Here is a 25119-nt window from a genome sequence, read left to right as displayed (position 1 = left end):
TCACGAGTGGACCACGAAACGCTTGATCTCCAAGATAACCTCACTTATCGAGAGTACCCTATTCGCATTCTTGATCAAGCAGAGTGTGTCACTCGATGTCAGAACATCTAGTTCCTCAAGGTTCAGTGGTCTCATCATTCTGAAAGAGAAGCTACCTGGGAGCTAGAAGATCATCTTCAAGTGGAGTACCCCACTCTTTTTCCACCGACTCCCGAGTCTCAGGACGAGATTCTTTTGAGTGGGGGCGAGTTGTCACATCCCTAGTTCTGGTATGCTCTAGGCTAGCTATTGGTGTTTGCATCATGTTTAAATCTCATGAAACTTTGAAATGGGGATGATCAAACCCTAGCATCAAAAGGAATTCAAATAGGTTCAACTAAAATATTTTCAGTGATCCCAAATGACCTTAAAAAATGTTCATCATTTTTGGAAAATGCTGGAAACAGTAACTAGAGATGATGCAAATTTTCCACGACATTTTGGATTTTTGAGTTATTTCAAACATATTTGAATTGGAGCTATTTAAGTGCTATATATATATTTTTTTAGATGCTCCAAAAATGTTGGAAATTGTTAAGGGTCATTGGAATACATAAAGCACCCATAATTATTTCCAGGATTTTAGAAAATAGTTTAGCAGTTTTGCTAAGCCAAAATAGACAACACTAAAAAAATAAAACAGAAAGAATCAAAAAATAACTAACCTGGACTTACGTGTGCTGCCTAGCACTCTGCAGCCCAGTCGGCCCAGCTCAGCCCCACTGTCTTCAACCTCGTGTCAGAAGGCACGAGGGTGTGTGCCTGTGGCATGCACGCACGCGCCTGGCCACCTCTAGGAAGCCTGCCTGCTCCCTCCTCTCTGGACACCCTGGACGGCGCCACGCACCTCCCTGCCTCTCTCTCACACTCCCCTGTCCCTATCCTCCCCTCTATCTCTCTCCCCCGTGAGTGGTTGAGTGCTGCCGTCACCGCCTGTTGTGGGAAACCATGACCACCTATGGGGCCATGAGCCCCTTGTGGTTCGGTAGGGGGGATGACCATGTTGCACAAAGAGCGGAGAAACATCGCACAACACGACAGAGATCACACAGGCAGTTTTACCCAGGTTCAGGCCTCCGCGAGGCATAAAACCCTACTCCTGCTTTGGTGGAATGATGGTGGATTGTAGTGGAAACGCAATGCTCTTGCCCGACAGGGTTGCCTCGAGGCGAGAGTAGCTACGCGCATACGAGGGTACGAGTTCGAATCCTTTCTATGGTTGCCATGGGCCTCCTTTTATAGATCAAGGGGCTGCCACAATGGCAAATCGGTAATTGTGTACTGATTAGATAGCAAACAATGCTATCATAACTAACTCTGCAGACTGGGCACAACGCATTAAACACGCCTCCTAGTGTCACATCATGGAATGGCCGGCAAGCCTTGACGGGCATGTTCTGCCACCTTCCTGTCTGCTTACTTGACACATCGCTGGACGGGTGTCATTTGAAAGTGATTTCCATAGGAAGTGGCTGCCATGTGGCAAAAAACGGTGACTCAGTCACTTGGGGGCTTGACACCACACCAATGGATGACTTGCGTCACCGTGAGGTGGTGCGTTGAAGTCTTGGCGGGGTACTTTGTCCTCGTATGGCCCGATAACACTACTAGGAAAAGGGCTATAGCTAATATGGACATTAATAACACACCTCATATGTGGTGCGCCACTGTTATATAGCAGTGGCGCACCATGTGTAGGTACACCATTAGTGTCCATATCACTAATGGCGCACCACACCCACGGTGCGCCACTACTAACAATATTTTTTCCAAAACTAGTAATGGCGCACCAGGGCATATTGGGCCATTACTAGTTTTAACTAGTAATGGCGCAACTCACACTCTGTGCGCCACTACTAACAATTTTTTCAAAACTAGTAATGGCGCACCAGGGTATAGTGCGCCATTACTAGTTCAAACTAGTAATGGCGCACCACAACCACGGTGCGCCACTACTAACAGCTATTTTTTTTTGCAAAACTAGTAATGGCACACCATGTAACAGGTGTGCCATTAGTAACCAGGGTTACTAGTGGCGCATTGTTAGGTGGTGCGCCATTGGTAACCTGAGAGCAGCTAGATATTTTGGACAGCCACCTACCACACTCACTTTCCCCACTTCATTCTCTCCACCTCTTCCTCCAAGCTTGTCTCGGCTGCCTCCTCCTCCTCTCCTCATTTGCACCATAGATTCACCCAAATTAAGTGGTTAAATTTCCTTTTTTGATAGGCAAGTAAGGGGAAAGCTTTCTTTATGTTGTAGATCTACTTTTTTCTCCCTCGAACAACGTGCACATGCACTTTTTAGGGCCTAGGTCTACGTATGTTTGTGGTGTTGCATATGTTTGTGGTGTTGCATATGTTTGTGGTGTTGCATATGTTTGTGTTTGCAGGTACCGGTATTTGAAATGCGATAGTTGCCAATATTTTGCCAGAATGTTGATTCATTTCCGTTTCGGCGAGAATTTGGCACTATGCATTCTTTTTGGTCCTATTTTTAGGCAAAGTCATGCCAAATTTTTTTTTGTTCTAAAATATCGTTTTGCTCTACCCCGCAGGCCACCATGGCCCGCTCGATGACCGAAGGCATTGTGAATAAGTTTTTGAGCTCTGCGAAGGCCGAGATGCTCCAAAAGAATGAGACGGAGAGAAGATGTCCGTGTCGAAGATGCAAGCTGAAGAGCCTTATGGACCCGAATTCCATACAAGTGCAGGACCACCTGCTCTTGCGTGGTTTCATCGATGGCTATCGGTGGCAAGGTGATGAATATGACTATGAAGTCGTCAATGGGGGCCGGGCAAGAAATGAGGAAGGGCAGCAAGACAACTGCGGCGAGGGCGGGCGAGAAGACAAAGGATCTCCAGGACATGATCACGAAGTAGTTGCAGTACACTGTCATCATGTAGAAGATGCCGGACATGATGATGAGGAAGATGCCGGATCAGATGAAGGGCATGATCATGAAGATGAAGATGCCGGAGCGGACGACGATGGACCATCGATGGGCTGGGTGCAGACGGATAACACAAGAGCTGCCACCCGGGAGAAAGCCAAGCTGGATCAATTGGAGATAGACGCGGTTACTCCATTGTATGAAGGATGCAGGCCCGAGGATACCCGCCTGAAAGTAACGCTCATGGCTCTTGAGTTGAAGGTAAAACACAAAATGACCGACGCATGCTTCGACGAGAACACGTCATTCTGGCACGAACGTCTTCCCAAGGGGAACAAGTGCCCGATCAGTTTCGAGGAGGCAAAGAAAATTGTGTGTCCTCTGGATTTACCGCACGTGAAATACCATGTGTGCATGAACAATTGCATCATTTATCCGGACGAGCATGCGGAGTCTACCATATGTCCGATGTGCAGCGTCACTCGATACACAAGGATAAGCTCAGTAAGCTGACGTCAGCTGGTCGTTTGGCTGGCAAAGGCTTTTCCACGAAATGGTCGGAATACTATACTGCTGGGCGAAAGGAGAGAAAGACCATCTCAGAAAGCCAGGAGCGAGGTTCAAGAACTCAAGGCACAAGTGGCGCGGATTCCGGAGATAGTCGAAGAGCAAGTGCGAGACCAACTGGGAGCGACGATCACCACCATTATGCCTACCTTGCTTGAGGGGCTGCAGGCGTGGATTGTGGGCGGCCAACAGGGGCCACCCTTGATTCCCAGCTTCACGGGTAGCAACTCGCACAACGCGCCGGCGGCGCCATTGGTGTCTCCAGCGGAGGCGGCATTGGTGTCTCTGGCGTTGGTGCCGGCATTGGAGCTTAATGCACCCGGGTGTGGGGAGAATATGCCGGCCGGCACCTCGGCAGCAAGCGGCCCCTTCGTCACTTGCACGCCCGCCGTTGGCGGTGCCTCGACATTAGCCGAGCTCTACGCCATCACGGTAACTAAGCCTCTCGGCCGATGACTTCATCTCCTTGCCTTTGACTGGGCATCCCTGATGCCCTACATGTTTTCGCAGGGCACCACCGACGTTCCATGCACTCTCCTGCACTTCATGGATGCCGAGTTGATCGATGTCGCCAAGGCCAGGATCGTTCAACCGGGCAACCGCATGTTCGACGGTAATCCGATGCCACCCAACCTGTATAGGGTTCATCCGGTTCGGGTGCTGCGGGGCTGCAATGACTTGCTACCTCCGTATCGACCCCCTAGGGCCGACGAAGATGATGTAATGACCCTCAGTGCCTGCATAAGCTGGTCCATGCTTTGGCCGAAGAGCCAGATTCGTTTAGGGGCCGGGGACACCACCCCACAGACAACACCGCCAGTCATGCCGGCACCAAGCCATGGCAAGACCGCTGCAACGCTACTGCCATGATCTGGACATGCATACGGCACAGGATCCGGACGGCAACTACGGTACATTTACAAGGGTCGATAAGTACTTCAACGAACATGGGTACGACGACGAATTCTTGGGGCCTCCTTCTCAAGAACCCAACCCTGCAAAAGACGATCGCGATCTAGCTGGTACCGCGGAGAAACACAATTGTAACAGGCGTCATCTGGCGTTCAGTTCTCAGGAGACGCCTCCAGCTACCGCCTTCACCGAGCCTCAAATAGCCGAGGTGTGAAATATTATCAGCCCCAACACACTCAAGAAGGTGGTCTCTGAGCAGAACTCGATCCCATTACAGCAGAAGAAGAAGGGATAGAAAAGAAAGAATAATAAGGGTGCGAGCCAACCGGCACCTAGTACGATCCGTGCTCAGGACGGGCCACCTTCACCTAAGGATATCTCGAGGAGGGTGCATGTGGCGGGTAGGCCGATGCATTTGAATAATCTTCTCAATGCTGCAACCGGTGCTATGCGGAGTCTGCATGACAATGTTCTTTCTTTGGAGAAGCGGTGTCTCTCCGAGAATGATGTGGCATACCCGGTTTTCGTGGCCAAGGTGCCAGAGGGCAAGGGCTTTGTCGATAACGCCATCGGGGGTATGATCGTCCTGCGGTTTGATGACATCTTCGCTATGTTTAACCTTCATCCACTACACTACACCTTCATTCGGCTATTTTCGCTAAGTATGGAGATGCGGATCATTAGAGACAAGACCCCGTACATCGTGATAGTTGACCCATTCTACATGCGTGCCAAGATCTTGGGCAGCGCTGGGGACCGGAAAGTCGCGAGTTCATACCTCGAAGGCGTCATTCTGGCGAACCCGGATAAGGATAACTTCCTCGTGCCTTACTTTCCCGAGTAAGTCATCCCCTCACCACCCCGTAACATATGATTTCTTAGATTTCGATCATTCTTTTTTTTCTAACATTCCGTGTTTTGTGCAGTGACACACGTTGCACACTCATCCTCTTAAGCCCGAACTATTCCATGGCCACATATTTCGACTTGGACCGTCAGTCGAATAAAGACTACACAAATATCAAGAAAGTTCTTGATGATGTTCTCCCCGGCTACGCCAAATCTGGAGGCACCTTCAGGAGGCCAATTTTTAGGTACGCCAAGCACGTGTTCACCCACGTAACGACGTTCCCCTGCATCAAGTAGCCACCTGGCGGTCAGAAGGATGCCTACTACACCCTCCATCACATGCGGGCGATCGTACATGTGGCACCCGGCTCAGAGCGACCGGTTTACCCTGCATTGCCAGCCCAGAGACCATGTCTTCTGGCAACACACAACATATTGGTACAGAAAACAACCGCTTTATTGATGCTAGCGGAACAGAGTTCATATTACAAAAGCGATCGAGGCCAAGCGGCACACTCGGTGCGGCTGAACAATATGTACATTATTTAGTGAACATAAAGGGGCCTCGATCTGAACAACTACGTGGCAGCGGAATAACGCCGTAGCGGAAGCTCCATATCACAGGGACACCAATGTGGACACGATCTAGACTCGAACAGCGCTCCTTTCCAACGAGACTTTCCTGAAATCTGGCATGACACGCCAGGTCAGTACATTGAATGTACTTGCAACCTCACAACAAGCATAATCATAATGACAAACAATATCATGATATTTAACCAATTATTAATAATGCAACACTATATGTCAACATGCTGTGATCATGCTCGAACATCCCTCAGGACAACTTACCAAACGTGATCATCCTCAGATCACAAACACCACCAACATGGTACAACACACCACCAACATGGTAAAACACACCACCAACGTGGTCTTTAACAAAATGACTTGTGATCCTTACGGCGATCACCACCACGATCATTATCTGATCCCAATCTCCTCGATGGCCTTCTGCCATCGTCAACAATGCATAGTTTACAGCTTAGTGTGCAATTTTTTATTATTCATTGACTCACGGTGGGACCTACTACGAGGTGTCCGTGACCGGGGACGTGGCTATCGATAGATTATACACTTTGCAGAGGTAGCACACTGTACCCACACCACGGAACCCATGGCTTCGCACTCCCATTCGGGTGGACCAACGGCATTTTGACAAAACTCCTCCATTGCCACATCACTCTCCCGGCCACTCCGACCCAAATCCCCAACGGGCTAGTCCTGGGTGGCCCCGTGTCTACCATAGACACCCCGACCACCGTTGTGGTCAAACTCCCACTCGGGGACACTCCCACTCGGTGACTCGGTACCATAATCTCATCAACGAGAACACAAGATTATGTCTGCTTACCGGGCCAGGGCAAGCATGACATAACCTTCCCTAATTGGAGGCATCGACCAGAGGCCGTGTCAATGGACTGAATCAAGGCCTTCCCATAAAGGCAAATGTGGTTGCACAGGAAAGAACTCGATTCAGCAGCACCATGACCCAGTCAATGGTATATTCAAGTTGAGTTATATTCAAATTCAAATAAAAATGACCAGTGTCATAGCATGCCATGAAATGCAAAACAACACATGCATCATATAATGATAAAATGACCCATGTCTTCCATATACACACCAAGCTTAACCGTCAACAACTCATACTCTACTAGCTCAAAATGACTCACAACTTAACCAAGATGTTCAGCAACAAAAGATTTCTTACGCAAGAAAGTAACTCCGATAACTTTTCCATATGAATAACAAAAGATTTCACTATCAACAACCCTTAGTTTCACTAAATTAGGTTCAAACATTCTGTAAAACAAGTATTATGATTTTAACAAGTATTTAACAGAATATTTCCTAACAAATTTTTATCAATTTTAGGGAGGCAAAAACATACATAAATAATTGCTAACATGCATAACAAAATTATTTCTAACATCATATCTTAACTTGCTTTATCCACTAACCTAGTTTCAACTATTCTGTGAATCAAGCATAACAACTGTCCAACATGTAACAGAATGCAAATAACTCAATAATTATTTAAATGCAAGGATTAACCATTTCATTCAAGAGAGAAAATCACAAATATTGAAATGGCATCATAAAAATGTTGCTGTGGCTTGCCTTAGTGCAGATGAGGTTCACAAGCCTCCTGGTGATGCTCAAGACAAGGCTCACCTTCTGAAAATAATTTCAAACACAAAAAGAAAATATCAAGAACACTTCTGAAATTCACCAGAAATTCTAAACAGCTCAGAAAAATCTCATCTATGGTGAGCTATTAGATTTTCTTTCAAAGAACACAATGCAAAAAGAATCAATTCATTTGGACTTATGCTTAAAAAGTTATAACTGTTTGAAGTGTTCTGTAAATTCAAATGAATTTGAATAAAAAGAAAAAGACTGGGGGGTGACGTCGAAGGCATAAAGCCCAGGGGCGCCACCACTCGTACCGCTTCACGCGCGTACTGAGTGGCTGACTAGCGGGCCCCGCTAGTCAGGTGGGGGGAAGAGGGGGAGAGAAACAGAGATGGCCGCGGCTTCGCCGGAGCTCTCGCCTGTACCAGTACCCGTAGATGGTCGAGGCGCACCTGCCCGTACCCATAGCATGGCTAGGGGTGGTCGGACGGCGTCGGAATCTAGCTTGCGAGCGGAGGCAGAATGAGGAGGTCACTGGAGTTGAAGAACATGGCGATCAGGGGCCACTCCAGAGGCTCCAAGCGGGCGAGACAGCCTCACCGGAGAGAGGCGGAGGCCCTGGAGGGGTCGCCCAGGCCTGGGAGGGGCTGGAGCTGCCACAGCGACCAGAGGGGATCGCCGGTGAGCTCGAGCTCAGGGACGGTGGCCCGAGGCCTGCCCGGCCGGGCTGCGGCTTCCTACTCGACCGTGGAGTGTGTGTGAGTGCTGGAGGATGCTCGAGGAGGTTGGGGAGGAGCTCTATATATAGGCGAGTGGCAAGGGTGCTTCGGGCTCTGCCGGTGGACATCTGTCCACGGCGCCCGGTGACGAGCGGCGTCAGTGAGAGGGGGAGAAGGCGACGGAGGTCACGCGACCACTGTGGGCGAGCGGAGACGAGCATAGGATCAAGGGGGGTGACGACGAGCACAGTGCGCTCCGCACTGTTGGGCTGGCCGGACCTTGCCCGTGCTTGTGGCGGCCAGCTCCGGCGTCGACGAGTGCCAGGGCGGAGTTAAGGGCATCAAGATGGTGATGGTGGCGAGTTTTGGCAAGGTTGGGCAGGCGGGGGAAGCGAGCACGCGCAAATAGAGCGTTCGGCGGCACCCAAAGCGCGTCGACACACATGCCTCGCATAGTGGACACGCGTGGTCACCATGCGAACTCTCTCCTGAGGCCAGCCTTCGTCCAAAAATCATGTCTGGCATGTTGTTCGTGGTGGTTTTGAAGTATACCATGGTTTGGTTTGGATCCAGGTGCAGTAGAGAAGATTTTACAAACCAGGTAAGTTTCTGGTCAGTAACTTTGTGATGTTACTATGGTCGAATGGCTGGGTGTTTGGAGCTGTGCTTTGTTGGAGGCTAGCTTAGAGTTACTAAGGTAAATAAGCACAAGAAAGTTCAGGTAAAAAGGAGTAAGTAAAATGGTAGTTGCTGTAGAAACCACCATTTCTGTCCAGAACAAAAAATATTTATTGTAGCAAAAATATTCCAAAAAGTGACGAAATATTTTTGCTCAGGGAGGTGCCCTAGGGTCTCTAGAATATTTGTGAATTATCTCAGAATTTTCTGAGCCATAAAAATTAGGGTTGCTTTGGAGCAAACAGATTTTCCTAAGGGTTTTTGAGTGGAAATGAATATTTTCCATTTATGAAAAATATTCCAAAGATTATTTGGAGGTGGATCAGAAGTGAAATGAGGGTTTGGGAGATAAATGAAGCACTTGGGTGAAAGCCAAGGATGCCCAAATGTTTAAGTCCAAATGAAAAGGCTCAAGAATTCCAAGTTTCAAAAAAAAATTCAAATGAAAACTCAAACAAATAAGAGAGGGCAAAAACCAGGCTGTCACAGTATGGGACCATAATCACCTTCTGCTACCAAATAGTCTCAAAGATTGGGCCACACGCTTGTCGGCAATCCAAGATGCGGACCTCAGACAAGAATTCTTTCGCATCCAATCGGAGTTTGCGGAAATCATCCATCAAGATGTCCTTCGTACCTCGGGGCAGTTCTACCTCAGATATCAACCGCCCAACAGTGAAATAGAAACAACACTAAAAATGCAGGCTGACAACGATCACGATTTCATGACCATCACAAAAGACGGCGGCTTCATCCTTGCTCCGGTCCCTGAGTCGAGTCGAAAGTAGTGATGTTATGTAGTTCTGAAATATCGATTAGCTCATGTTGTAATTAAACTTTAATGAACTTGTATGTCTCTTTGGTTTGGACAGTCGTTCAACTTATATGTAATCGATGCTATTTATTAGAAGGACCATGAATCATGCTATTACTGTGTTTCTTTTCTCTACCGATCCTTTTGTTGCGTACTTATATATTGCTTATATATTGTCTGTGAATTGCTACTAACGTTTTGTTTGTCTAGTGCATAGAGATGTCGTCGTATGTCGTGTACAAGGGTAAGGTTCCCGGTGTCTACGACGACTGGGAGGAGTGTCGGAGACAGGCTCACCATTTCAGCGGTAATAGTTACAAAGGGTACACCACTAGGGCGGAGGCGGAAGCTAGATACGCGCGTTATCTAGCGGGAGAGAGGAGGGAGCGGAGGAGGAACCGGATGAAGACCAGTTTCATCGCGATGATGCTCATCGTGATGACCGCAACTCTCTTCTATGTGATCGCAGTTTAGATGATCGATTTAGACTTGTAATGTGAAGACAAACTCGCTACTCGCGGTCTCGTGACTTGTAATGTTCTAACTTTGTTTGGTCTTTTGAATTCGAAGACTAATATGATGAATTGTATTCTGAGACTAATCTTCTATTGTATTCGATAAATCTATTGTTTATATGTTGTGTTGTCTATATTCTATGCAGTAATATATTTTGTAACCTGTGCAAATATCAGAAAAGAAAAAAATTCCTAATATTCATACTAGTGGCGCACCATACTGCACTTTAGTGGCGCACTGCAATAAACACACTAGGGGCGCATTATCTAGCAGTGCGCCATTAGTAACCTAGAGCACAAGGTAAATATGGCCCCCTGGGAGGCATAGTAATGGCGCACCAGGGGACATATTAATGGCGCACTACTAGGTGCGCCACTATTGTCTGGTATACTAATGGCGCACCAGGGGTGCACCATTAATACTTGTTACTAGTGGCGTGATGATAGTGGCGCAACTATAGTGCGCCATTAATGGCCAAAATAGGCGCGCCACTAATTAGCCTTTTCCCAGTAGTGTAAGCCTACCGGGACAGTCTTGCGGCTTGTCTCCGGGGTAACCTCATCCTCGCTAGGTTTGCCTACCCGGCAAGGGAGGTTTCCCCCCAGTGATATTTTGCTCCTTTGGTTTGGCTTGGTCTTCTCGATCTGCACTCTGATTCCTCAAAGAGCTGATCTCTTCTGCTCGGTCTGGTCTTGGATGTCATCATCTTTGGCAGGTCGGTGGTTTGCTATCCGTGTACAAGTAAGGGGAAACATACACCCCTATTTGTGTACCCTGACACCGCCGCTCCCCGCCTACATAGCCACCGCCGTTCCCGTGCCGCCATGAGTTGGCCCCGAGCTTCGGACCCTAGTGCCGCTTCTCCACGCCAAAGAAACCAAGTCGGAGCTCCGTGCAGTGCCGCCACCACCGCCATCTTCAACCTTTGCCCTCAGAGATCGCCGGCAATGCCACGTAGCAATCCAACCATCCTCGGCCTCGTCGTTGTCTCTTCTAGACTCCCCGTGAGCCCCTGCCTCTTTCCCCTGTCTCCCCGTGGTCGTCTGCATTCTCTAACAAACGCGGCAATTGGAGCCGCTCTCACCGCCACAAGGGCTCACCGCCGATGCAACCCCGGTGACCCTTTGGCCCCCCTTACCTGTCCATCACACTCGAGGCATCGTGTAGCCTCCGACCCGCTGCTTACCTCACTCGCTTGCGTGCTACAACAACGCGCCAGTCCAAGCTCGATCTCTGGCCGCCACTGCGAGCTCTGCTCCGGTGACCTCTGGCGTCCCCGCCGCCATCCACCTGCTCCACTAGGTGTGGGAGAGCACGGGCTAGCCCCGGTGCCCTCAGCCCCCGCTTGCATGATCCGCAGTGTAGACAAAGCCGCAACCAGAGGTCGCCGGCAACGACCTCGACGGCTTGACTGGTGGGCCCCGCCGATCAGGGTTTTAGTTAGGGCACTAACCACCCCACCCCGTGACACTGACATCTGGGCCAGGCAATGATTAATTATTAGTTTAGGTTTAATCTTAGTGTTAATTAACCCAGTTAACCCTGTGTCACTGACGTGTGGGCCCTGCGCGTCAGGTTTGACCCTAGTCAGCGCTGTTGACTTGCTAATGCAAGCATGACACAGTAATTAATTTTCTGGATTATTCATAATTCAAAAAATTCCAGAATATTGTTTAAACTTCAAAAATTCAAAGAAAATAGACCGTAGCTCAGATTGAAATAATATATATATATATATATATATGAAAAATTATCATAAAAATTCAATCTATCCATCTGTAGCATGCTCATGCATGAAAAAGTAACGTATACATGATGTATATCTGAAAGCACCTAAATGGCATTTATAACTGTTTAATTTGGAGTTGCATTTCAACCCTTGGTTCAAACGGACTTTATTCTAATAGAATGCTAGTTACATTAGCTCAAACCACATCACATCTACATGCCATGTTCATGCATCATATTGTTGCATATGCTTGTGTATTGATTACCGAAATTGTCCCTCTCGATAGGTCCTGCTCCTGTGAGTGGCATCGGGCCCCTGTCTGAGGAGAAGTACTACCTTGTTGATCCCCTTGCCAAGAAATTCCCGTTGATCATTCGTACAACCCCACTCTCTTGCCCCTGCTCCCTTTTACTGCATTAGGACAACAACGTGTCAACTGCTACTTTCTGTTGTGGTAGTTGAACCCAATCCTTTGCATGACCTGTCTTTGCTAGAGAAAATAGTTGGAACCCACTAGCATGTGTAGGAGGTGCTTGAGCCCATGATGTGTTCATATCCATGCAATGCTTGCTATTGCTTCGAGTTGTGTCAGGTTTGATTCATCTAGGATGGATTTGAGTGGTATGTTATCTCCTGATGTTGAGAGTTAAGTGTGTGAACCCAATTTGGTAAAGGTAGCGATGAGAGGCCATGTAGGAGTACATGGTGGGTTGTCTCATTGAGACCGTCCTTAATAACTGAGTTCTGTGTTTGTGATCCAAGAACAATTACCACCACACATTGGGGTACTTAATTGACCCTCTCGACTTATTAGCCGCCTTGATCTTTCTCCAGGAGTTCCAACTAGTTTATGGCGTTTGTAGGTTGTGCTAGGGGCCTTGCATAGCATTGTCCGACGGGGTGAGCTTGTTGTGGCAGGCACGAGGCACGGTGTACCAAGTGTCACCCGATTGCTGCTCTTAGGAACCCTGTTCTCTTGGTTTTAGGCCGTGATAGAAACTACAGATGGACTTCCTTTGCGGATTGAACCTCATATAGGTGACAAACCTGGACTAGAGTCATGTGTGGTTAGTCAGGTCGTGGCCAACACCCTCGCCAGGCCTCCACTTGAAGGTTGCCGAGATACATGTCGTGTACATGGTGATAAGTGGTGAGAGCGTGTGTGAAGAAGTACACCCATGCAGGGTTAACGATCTATTCGAATAGCCCCGTCCACAGATATAGACTATGCACTACTGCAGGATGGTCCAAAGAGATAGTCGAATCAGAGACCCTTCGACGAAACTGTGTGCGATGCCATAATCGCTAATGGTGGTGTAAAAAACCCGTCAAAAAAGGTGCAAAACATTTGCGATGACGGATGCATCAAACACAGTTCAGATTTTAGTTGCATGTGCGACGCAGGGCATACATTTCAGTTCAATTAACTATTTGTGATGAGGAGGAACAAAAGAAATGAGCAGCCAAATGAAGGTGTGTGCGATATACAGCATACAGTCCACTAGGATGAACTATGTGTGATTAGGCAACACAGTGGAAACGGTTCAACTAAAAAAGATGTGTGCGAAGACCAATAATAACACAGACAATTGCTGCTAATAAGCCGTGTGATTTGCTCTGTCTATAGAAGAATAACATGTAGATATATAACTGAAATAAACATCCAATTACATAAGTGACTATACAGATCATCCGCACACACCTCAATAAATAATGCATGCATTATAAAGTAGGAGAAACGATCGTCTAGTCATCTAGTTCTCGTTATGCTCCCGCCACTGCTCTGTGGCTTGATCCCTCGTCTGGGGCAGGAAGAAGACACTTCCTCATGTCAACGATCCGCTTGTACATCTCGTAGCTTGTGTACACATCCTTGGACGCATACTTGACATGTTGTTCATCCAGTCTCAATGCAAACACGCCACCACCACCTCCACCTCCACCTCCGGAGGCATGGCAAGCTGTGATGGCCGCTACCAATGCAAACACGCAGCTGATCATGCAAATTCTGCAAGAGCGCAACCAAGGGAACCAAGGCCATGGCAACAATCAGAATCAGTTTGCTACACTCAACCAGTTCCTTGCTAACCAGCCAAAGACCTTCAGCAACTGTGCCAGGCGTTCTTGTCCTTCTTGCTCTCGTTCTCCATCTTCATGTAGTAGGGGTCGATGATGGCCAAGGCGAGGTCAACCAGGGAGTTCAATTTGTTTTGGTCGCTTCCCCAGACCTTGTAGTGGTGCTGGATGTTGACAAGATTCGGGCATTTCAAGCCTGAAACCATGAGCGCTTTTAGATCATTGGTGGTGTCCACCATAGCAAAAGTATAGTCGGAGTTGTCGTTAAACCCAGAGAAACGCTCGCAAGGACTTGTGGCCAAGTGGTAGTGGTAGATGAGGACGTCATGCCGCACACACAACTGGGCGGCGACAACCTTCTGATCGTGCCCGGCATGACCGATGGTGTACTCGAGGTCAAAGCCGACCACTTGGTACTTGTCCTCGGCAAGGAACTGCTCCACAGTTTGTATGGAGCTCTCCACCGAGACCGGATCATTCATGTACACTACCGAGAGGGTGTCGGTGGGAACGACACCTATGGGATCACAAGAATCCCTACTACTGTTGCGGGGCGCGGGGTCGTGAGAAGAGCGGATCAAACAGATAGCACACGGTTCGTTTATCCAGGTTCGGGCCGCGAGGATGCGTAAAACCCTACTCCTGCTTTGGTGGATTGTATATCTGTGTTCTTGAGCTAGCTATGGGGCGTGGGGAGCTCCATAAAGCCGAATCCTCCTCCTGGTCGCCTCGGGCCTCCTTTTATAGGAAAGGGTTTGCCACAGTGACACAGAGGAGGTGGAAAAGGTACAGTGATGTGAGTTTATCTCTTGCATTACATGACAAGGCGCATTTAATGCGTCTTGCCCAGGTGTCCTTGCTTTATCGGGGACGGGGGAGAGCCCTGTCTCGTCCGTCGCCGCTCCCTCTCGTGTTGACACGCGCCCTGGCCAGCGGCGCCCGCGGTGCCATGTAGGCAGGCAAGCAACTGAGGTGGCACAGTGGTGGGTCTCCACGAATATCTGCATGCCGCCACGCATGTGCCTGCCCAGCCGGTTGGGTCGGCAGGTGCATGCGAACGGCGGTGGAGGTTTGACTGGCGTGGGCCTGATGGTGGCCCTACGGGTGTTCTTGGCAAGAGCCTTGCTGGGGCCCCGGCAAGGGTCTTGCCGTGGCGCATGCTGTCATCCCCGGCAAGGCTCTTGCTGGGGGCCTTGTGGTCCTCCTTGGCTGGGATCCCGCCAAGGATCATCATCTTCTAAAGGGTGTATCTGATCTTGAATGTATTCAGAAAGATCTGCATGCCACCACGGGGATGTCTCCCGAATCCTTGCCCCATGGGGGCAGTGGACTCAAGGGTGACTCACTCCGTAGGTGTGGGGCGAGCTGCCACGGCAAGGGTCTTGCCGGGTTTGCTAAAACCGCCTCCCGGCAAGGATCTTGCTGGGGGGGTCCGCTTTGTCCCCTTTGCTCTTTGTGGTCTTGGTCTTGGCGTCGTTCTGCTTCTCCTGAGCTTCGGCCTTACCTTGGCTCACCTCCCTTGCCTTGCTCACTGTGGTGGTGCCCGTGGCTCAGACTGCCCGTGCACAGTTATAGGGGTACAAAAAATGTACCCCTCTTTTTGTACACCGACAGGAGCCCCCGGGCCTGGGCCACACATAAGCGCAATCGCGTCGTTGGGCTAGGCCCAAAAACGGTGCGCGGGCAGGCGGGGCGGTTTTTACCGCGGTAAGTTTCTTCACGCGTTGTGCTTCCCACGCTTCCCGCGCGTGGCGCGGCGTGGGGAGGCGTGTGTGACGTGGGCGGCATGCGTGGGGCTGAGCTCTGCATGCATGCGTCACATTGTAGTAAAGGTGAAAGGAGGCGGCCCGTTGTTTTTCCCCCATAATAAAGGAATAACCGCGGGCGCACTGCTCACTTTCTCCTCTTTCCTCGTGCCTTTTCCAATCTCAGAGCCGTCGTTTCCTCACTTCCTAAGCTTCCGCCGTCGCCCACCGTCGTTGCTTCGCCATCCCCCTTCCTCAGCCCTCTGAACTTCTTGGTCGCCATGGCTCCCAAATTTGCCAAGGGCAAGGGGGTGGCTAAGGGCGCCGGGACGGTGGAGCCGCCGGAGAGCGCGCTGTCGGGGGACCGGACGAAGTCCGCCTTCTTCTTCCCCTTGATGGTTGATGTTCAAGAGCTCCGGGCCTCCTTCAAGCCCCTATGGGGAGTGAAGACGGGGGGAGAGGATTCGGGACACCCGGCGATGCGCGTCATTCCTGCCGCTTGCGCTGATCCTGCCCCAAATCGGTACCCCTTCTTCGTTGATTACTTTTCTTGCGGGTTATGCCCCCCTTTCTCCGATTTCTTCTGCGACGTTATGCGCACCTTTGGCTTTCGCCTCTTGGATTTTACTCCGAATGCGGTGGTGTGCATGGCTTTCTTCGTGCATCTTTGCGAAGGCTTTGTTGGGGTGCAGCCCAACAGGACGCTCTTCCGCCATTACTTCTTCCCTCGAATCCAGCCGGGAGGAGCTGTCTCTGGTTGCGTCACCTGGATCCCAAGATCCAAGGGGGCGTACCCGGACGGTTCCGTGAAGGAGAGGTGGGAGGAATGGCGTGGCCGGTAGTGCTGGATTAAAGATGAAAACCCGCCGGAATTCTGCAAGGTCCGCCGAGTGCCGCCGGTCCGTGGCAGCGATTGGAGCAATGTCGCCGCCGCCGATGGGAGGCTCACCGTCGCCACCACCAGGATTCTCCGGCTCACCTAGGCCGGACTCACCCTTGAGATGATCGGGGCGGACTTCATTCGCCGCCGGATCGCCCCATTGCACAGCAAGGGGAGGCCAGCTTGGCTCTTTACGAACCCGGCTGACATTATGCGACTCCGCGCCGGCCTCGATCACAACTTCACAGTGCTGGCGCATGCCCACTTCTGCTAGCGGCTTTTCCAGCTTGATGTGGGTCGCGATGGCGAGGTCGAGCGGACCGGCAAGGCCGCGAGGGCTGTCGCAAAGGTTGGCAAGGCCCTCAAGGGGCCATTTTTCAAGCTGCCAGCGGGGGTGGTCCCGTTGTGCAACAATTCGCGTCGGTCCGAGATCATCGCCATGATGCCGGACTGTAATGTGCACGGCCCTGTCCCGAGCTGGGAGGAGCCGAAGGACGAGGATGTGCGGCAATTCTTCGACACCTTGATCGAGGTGTACGTCAATGCCGATGCCGGGCGGTGGCTTATCATGGACACCACCCAGGTAGAGCTGGACTACATCACCACTAGGGCGAGGAAGGCACAGCTTGCCATGGATGCCAGCAGCGCCGGGGGCATGGAGGACAAGGCCGCAACAGCGGCGGAGGAAGAGGATCTCACCCGGTGGGCGGCGGCCTCCGGGGAGGTCAGCAGCGCCGACATTGGATCTCCGCTCGTCGAAGATGCGGCCGACGAGTCGTCATCGTCGGAGGAGGACGTGGCGGTGGGCTCGACGCCAACCAGGGGAAGAGGGCGAGTCCCGCGGCGGGCTGGCTCCGGTGAGCCGGTCCGGCCCGGAAGGGCTGCGCGGCCTCAATTAACCGGTCTGGGCACCACACGAGGGCCACGGCAGCCAAGAGGCTGACGAAGGCCGCTGAGAAGAAGAAGACAATAGCCCCTTCCTCATTTGGGCGCGCACAAGCCCCGCCGTCTTCGCCTCCTCCGACAGATGTCGACTCGGATGTTGACGCGGGGGTCACTTTTGATCTCGGGCCTCTCAGCCCGAAGAGGAAGAGGAAAGCGGTGGAAGAGGAGGTGGTGGATGACGAGTAAGTACTCCGTTCCTTACTGTCATTTCCATTCCTCTGAATTAAGCCACCCATCTTGATCCATTTTTGCTTTTGCAGGGATGCAGATACGTTGGCCCAGAGGGTGAAGAGGGCGAAGGCCTCGTCGAGCAGTCAGCCCCCAACTGGGCTTCAATGACGCCACTGGTGGTGTTGAGCAGCCCGGACAGCAGCCCCCGGCACAGCCCCCAGCGTAAGTTCGTCACCCTTTTCTTACTCGACATGTGGTAGGCGTCCGATGCTATGATGCTGACCTTGCCGGGTTTGCAGGAGGGGAGCGGCAGCAGGAGGAGCCACAAAGGGCTACTCCTAACACACCACTCCCATCGACTACGCCGCCGCGGGGGGCGTCCCCGGCAAGGGCATCAGGCACGGAGCCCACACCCATGGAGGAAGCGGGGAACTTGGGCGCTGGTGGCTATGCCACGGCGCCAAATGCTGGCGGAGAGGGGACTTCTGCTTCACAGCCTAGCACTGGTGAGTTACCTGTCCTTTGTCTCTGTTTTTCCCTTATTCTTTTCTTGGCTTCCATGCTCCCATTACTACCCAGACCCTCCTTCAACAGGTATGGAGGACGTGGATACCGTTGCTGGGAACATTGCTGAGGAGGCCGCCAAGGACGCTGCCAAGGTCGCCGCTGATGAGGCCGCCAAGGATGCTGCCGAGGACACCGCGGCGGGGGCCGCCAAGGCGACCAGGGAGGCTTCTACCGAGAGCGCCAACGGTGGGCCTGCCGGGGAAGCTGGCAAGGCCACCGCCGAGGAAGAGGCGGTTGATGATCAGCCTCCCTCCTCAACCTCGGGCCCTGGCAGGTATCTGAAGGTGGGCGACGATCTTTTCGTCCACCTCCCAGGGGAGTCAAGTTCCTGGGCGCCCGCCGAAGGGGAAGTCTTTGACAGCGAGGTGCTTGCTGCCACCGGGCTTGAGGTTGTCAGTGAGCTGGGTGTTGGCGGTGACGGTTCTCCAGAAGAGCAGCTTTTCCGCGCTATGGGGGCCAACTTCCGAAAAATCCAGGCGCTCTATCATGTCCGTCTGGACAAGGTTAAGTCCAGGATGGCAACAGTGGACCAGGCGGAGGTGGATTTCAAGGCGCGCGTTGCTGAGACACAGACCTGGTTCCACCAGACTCGCGAGGAGCAGAGGGCCCTTCAGGAGGAATTGGCCAAGCGCAACGTCGAGCTCACCATGAAGATGGCTAACATCGAGAAGGCCCAGGAACAGGCGGCGAACTTGGCTGCCGCGGCCGAGGCCGTCCGGAACCAGCATCAAGCCGCACTGGATTCCCAGGAAGAGGACCTCAACGCGCGTGAGGCGAAGCTTGACGCAGCGCTCCGTGGCAAGGATGAGGAGCTCGAGGCCCTTGTCGCGCGGCGGACTCGCGAGCTGGAGCAAAGGCACAAGGAGGCACTCGATGCCCAGGCTCTGGCACATGCCGGCAAGGTACGGGAGTTGGAGGTGGCACAGGACGAGCTGAAGGAGCAGGCCCTCAAGCTGTCCAATGAGAAGAGCACGCTCAACAGCGCCTTGGTGGAGGCGCAAGGAGCGGTCATCAGCAGGGCTGGGGAGCTCTCCGAAGCGCAAAACTCCGTCAGAGATCTCAAGCTGAAGTTGGAGGATCTCGAGGAGATGCTGTCGGAGAGCAGGGCTCGGGAGGAGACCTTGACCAGGAGCCTGGAGGAGGAGAAGCAGCTGCGGGCGAACGAGGCCGCCTCCCACCAGGATTATGTGGCGGGTGAGAACAGATGGATCAGCCGTCTGGAGGAGGTCGCCGGCAGGGTCACCTCGCAGTTGGCCACCATGGGGATGCCAAACGTGAGGTACGCCCCTGAGCGCAGCGGGACTTTCAACACCAAGTTGACCCTGTTCTTCGAGGGCGTCCTCGGAGCCTTGGGTTATCTTCACTCCAACCGAGCGGCCACGTTGGCCGCGGAAGCCCGGCGACTTTGCCAGGGGGTCATGACCAAGGTCCTCACCAAGATGGCGTACTGGAATCCCGACCTCGACTTCGGTGCCGCGATGGATAGATTGCCGGAGGGTGTTGACCTCACGGTGCTCAAGGAGCGCATCAAGCCCGTCATCAGCATCATCGACGAAATCAAGAGGGTGGAAGGCCAGCACCGGGATTAGGCATCCCGTTCTTCACCGCCGCTGCAGGTTCACGACCAAGACAAATTTCATCTTTAGTTAGAACCGCAGAAATGATGTGATGTAATATAACTTTGCAGTAATTTTAATTTCATGCACGTTATTTCCCCGTTCAATTCCTCTTTGTATGCGCGCCCTACGCCGATTGGGTAGGCTCGCCAGCGCGGAAGCCCCTAGTGGCGTTTTGGGGACGGATCCCCATGGGCCTGCTGGGTACGCGTGCTGCCGGACGAGCCACCTTTCCGTTCCGAACATGGTCGCTCGAACTGTCGAGCTTGACTCGAGTCAGAATCGAGAGCGTTGTTGGTCGCGGAAGGCTACTCTGCCATTCTCGACGCAGCCGCTTGAGCTGTTGAGTGGACTCGAAACAGGGCAAGGGAGTTGCCGATCGTGGGAGAGCCCCCTGGCGTGCAGGTTTCTCATACAAAGGCGTGACATCTCCGGGGGGAATAACCTCATATAAAAAGGATAGAACAAATAAGGGTTCAGTGCAACTTAGCTTCTGTTTGTAGTCACTCGAGCGCTGATCTTCTGGCCTCTGTCCTTCTCCAAGCGCCATGAAGACGAAGGAGTGCTGAGCTGATTGCTAGAGCTGATTCTCACAACTGCGCCCCCTACCTAGCGCGCCAAAGATGTCGGTGGGAACGACACCTATGGGATCACAAGAATCCCTACTACGGTTGCGGGGCGCGGGGTCATGAGAAGAGCGGATCAAACAGATAGCACAAGGTTCGTTTATCCAGGTTCGGGCCGCGAGGATGCGTAAAACCCTACTCCTGCTTTGGTGGATTGTATATCTGTGTTCTTGAGCTAGCTATGGGGCGTGGGGAGCTCCAAAAAGCCGAATCCTCCTCCTGGTCGCCTCGGGCCTCCTTTTATAGGAAAGGGGTTGCCACAGTGGCACACATGAGGTCGAAAAGGTACAGTGATGTGAGTTTATCTCTTGCATTACATGACTAGGCGCATTTAATGCGTGTTGCCCAGGTCTCCTTGCTTTATCGGGGACGGGGGAGAGCCCTGTCTCGTCCGTCGCCGCTCCCTCTCATGTCGACACGCGCCCTGGCCATCGGCTCCCGCGGTGCCATGTAGGCAGGCAGGCAGCTGAGGTGGCGCAGTGGTGGGTCTCCATGAAGATCCGCATGCCGCCACGCAGGTGCCTACCCAGCCGGTTGGGTCGGCAGCTGCATGCGAACGGCTGTGGAGGTTTGACTGGTGTGGGCCTGATGGTGGCCCTACGGGTGTTCTTGGCAAGGGCCTTGCCGGGGCCCTGGCAAGGGTCTTGCCGTGGCGCCTGCTGTCATCCCCGGCAAGGCTCTTGCCGGGGGCCTTGTGGTCCTCCTCGGCTGGGATCCCGCCAAGGATCATCATCTTCTAAAGGGTGTATCTGATCTTGAATGTCTTCACAAAGATCTGCATGCCACCACGGGGATGTCTCCCAAATCCTTGCCCCATGGGGGCAGTGGACTCAAGGGTGACTCACTCCGTAGGTGTGGAGCGAGCTGCCATGGCAAGGGTCTTGCCGGGTTTGCTAAAACTGCCTCCCGGCAAGGATCTTGCCGGGGGGGGGGGGGTCTGCTTCGTCCCCTTTGCTCTTTGTGGTCCTGGTCTTGGCGTCGTTCTGCTTCTCCTGAGCTTCGGCCTTACCTTGGCTCACCTCCCTTGCCTTGCTTAGTGTGGTGGTGCCCATGGCTCAGACTGCCCGTGCACAGTTATAGGGGTACAAAAAGTGTACCCTTCTTTTTGTACACCGACAGAGGGCCTTCCCCCTCACGTGGGTGTCCACTATGTGATGTGTGGTGAACTGCCCGCCGTTGTCATCGTCGGCCGCTGGGAGCGCCATTGGAGCCACGGGGATCTCCACTGGAACCGCTGGTTGTCCTATCTGTATGTGTCGTTGTGGGTGTGCTTATTTTGTCATGTGACGCGAGAGATGAAGGTAAATGGCCACAGGAATAAATGGGGGCCGGGCGGCCTGGATTCTCTGCCCATCCGTATGGCAGCTTTTGCAGCGGGTAACTACATTGTCGTGCCGTGCCCGGCTTAACCGCATGCACATGAATGTGCATGATCGTGCGCTAGCCCGAAACACTGGCAGCGTGCGTGGAGGGACGAGGGCAGAGCACCCGGAGGGTTGCGAGAGTAGAGCGCACGCGGCTAGACGCGAGCAGAGCGTGCCGCGGCCGCCTCAACCGCAAGCAACCACAGGCATAGAGTAGTTGAACACGCAGAAAATGGTCGCCTACAAACAGGCCGACAGTTGTGTCGCTGCGTAGAGAGCGGCCGTGTGCTACTACCTCCGTCTTGGTCTATAGTCCCCTACCAACAAAGTGTTAATGCATGTGATAAAAATTATATAATTGGAAACTATGTTCAAATACGAATCCAACTATATAATCTTTGGCGACTTGCATTCGTATTTTATTAGTTAAATCCTACTTGTAAACCAGGACAGGGGTATAGTAGGTAATTAAATTGCAAACGGTTTTTTATTAACCGTATGTGTATGTGGCCATTCATCCTCCTCTCACACGTCTTGTCACTCCGCTGCCACAGACGGCTTACAACGCAAGCTTGCGCAGCGCTGGGGGCATTCTTTTGGCCAAACGGTGGTGCCAATGAATCGTCGGTGAGCCCGTTCCCACACTACCTCGCAGGTTCCCGCACAAGCTTCCCGCACAACTCAGTGAAATCCCCAAAATCCCAATGCTTACCAGCCTGCTATATAAACCCACATGGCCGGCGAGTCCTGCGTCGAATTTTCCCCTCCCTCCCAGTAGCTTATCTCGTCTGCTTCTCCCACAATCGCCAATGGCACCGGTCTGTTGTCTTCGCTCAACCACTCCGTCGTCATCAAATGACAGCTCCTGCTGGGAGGCTACACCGTGACGGCGGCGCAGTCCCCAGCGTAGTGTAGTGGGCGTGGCATCCCTGTTGGGTGTGCACAGAACAACCACCACACGCTTCGCCACTGCTGCCCATCGGCAGCTGTTGCCGGCTGCCGTTGCCGCCAAACCACCGTCAAAAGCAAGGGCCATCGCCCGCTCCGCTGCCGTGGCCCGAAGGCGGGAGGTGGCCGTCGTGGCCGCTAGCCAAACGTCGATCGCCGTGGTCATCACCCGCTCTGCCACCGCTGCCCGAAGGTGGGAGGCAGAGGTGGATGCCCACATGTGCATCAGCGACCTTGCGTGCTACACCGAGTTCCTGCGGGAGGAGGAGGAGCGCCTCGTCGAGCATGGAAAGCGCTTTACCGCCACCGTGGCCACGGCAAACGCTGCCTCAAAGGCGAGGAATCAGGAGATCTACAAGGAGAAACATCGCTTTGAGAGGGGTCGTTTGGAGCGGCAGAGGGCATTCGAGGCAAGCGCCGCTGAAGGTGCAGCAGTGGCAGGCACCGTGTTGTAGTTGTCCAGCTCGTCGGTAGGCTCCTCCTCCTTTGCCTCTTACTGAGCATGCTCGGCAGAGGAGAGGCTGCCGGAAGTAGTACAAAGCCCCTCCGTAGTAGTAGTATTTAGGGGTTATTTTTTTCAGTTCATCTAACTATAGATGTGGTGAAACTGTACAACGTACTTAAAATTAGTTAGTATATAAAGTAGAACTAGCTATTTTCAGTACGTCGTTGGCAACAATTGGTGAAAAGTTTGGTCGGTTCAGCTGTCGAGTTGAACTGTTTATATAAAGAATGACTACTTAATCTATTAATGAAATCTATGCTTAATTACTGAATTTTAGTTGCAAAATTAGTTACCGCTAGTGATTTTTAGCTTCATATTTTGACAAATCGCAGTGTTACAAGGTTGACAAATGGCAATGTTACTAGATCAACAAATGTCAATCTTTCCAGTTTGACAAATAACAACATACTCAATATGCAGATGCAAATCTTACCAAATTGTTTGTAAGTGGTTGCACACGGGTCATCCAAAAGAACCGTTTGCATTGAAGAGATGCAAAAATCCTGCTCTCACTTTACATACGGGTGTTCTATCTAAAACGTTTGCGATCAAGAGCTGCACAGATCCTGCTTGACACATTTTCCCTTGGTGTCCCGGGGAAGCTGCCGGTTTGCATACGGGTGTTCTAACCAAAACATTTGCAACATTTTTTCCAAAAGAAAATCATTTGATAAGTATGTACATTAAGAGAGAAAAACAAAAGTTCGCTCAAACCATATCTTTCATTCAGTCATACTGCGAATTTATATTCATATGATCAAGATACAGTATTAAACCCTAGAAAAAAACTATTTCCAGCGGCATGCCGTGCCGTCGTTGTCGTCCTTCGGGACGCAATTGCTGAAGTCTTCAATGCAGCACAAAATGTTCTTCACTTGTAAATCAAACATCATGTCATCAAGCGATCGACGGGATGGGTGCGGGAGGACGACAGCTAGTGGAGCTGAGAGGTAGCGGTCGATGGCGGCGTCCCATGACGCTGAGGGGGGCGCACGCACGGGGACCGGCGCCGCGGTAGGTGGAGGGGCATGCACGGGCGCTGGTGCTGGCATGTACACGAGCTCTCGTGGGTCCGCAGAGACCTTGCTGACGCCTGCGGCTTCCATCTCTTCGATAGTGCTCGGCGACCAGCCCATCAATGCTATGGGGATGGTAGCTGGCGCGGGCGCGGGGATGGGAGCTGGGACGGGAGCGGGGGCAGCATCCACCGCAGCCAGCTCATTCTGGGCCATGTCCATGAGTCCCCATTCCTCCTTATTTTCTATCTCCTCTAGCTCAGAGTCGACTTCACCAAACTTGAAGACTAGTGGCAGATGATCCTTCTGAGCCATGACGTTGGTGGAGGTCTGCAGGCGGGAGGGGAATGTGAGGCAAACACTAAGGCCGCCCGTATTAAGCAGCGGCTCGGGCGCCATTAATGGAGAGGAAGGCGGGAGGCCATGGAAGTCAAAGGGATCGCTTCCCAGTGAGCCTACGCAGCGTACAGCTCGCATGCTTCCTGGTGCACCTGTGCATCGGAGGACAGCTTGCACGCCTCTCGGCCAGCCTACGCATCAGACTACACTCGCACGCCCCCGCTCAGTCAAGCAGCTGTCCGCATGGCACCTCCTATAGCCATTAAAACGAAGACATGTTGCATCACGTGAATGGTTAACATAACACACACGATTTGAATTATACAAACGTTTGGGATGTTAGAGTGGCAGCTATTTGTTTCAAAATGCCTTTGTTTGCTGTTATTCGAGTGCGCCTTCTCTCAA

This window comes from Triticum urartu, chromosome 4A (genome assembly GCF_056163025.1).
Source record: "Triticum urartu cultivar PI428250 chromosome 4A, HENAU_Tu73, whole genome shotgun sequence".
Lineage (NCBI taxonomy): Eukaryota > Viridiplantae > Streptophyta > Magnoliopsida > Poales > Poaceae > Triticum > Triticum urartu.
This window is presented reverse-complemented; position numbering follows the sequence as displayed.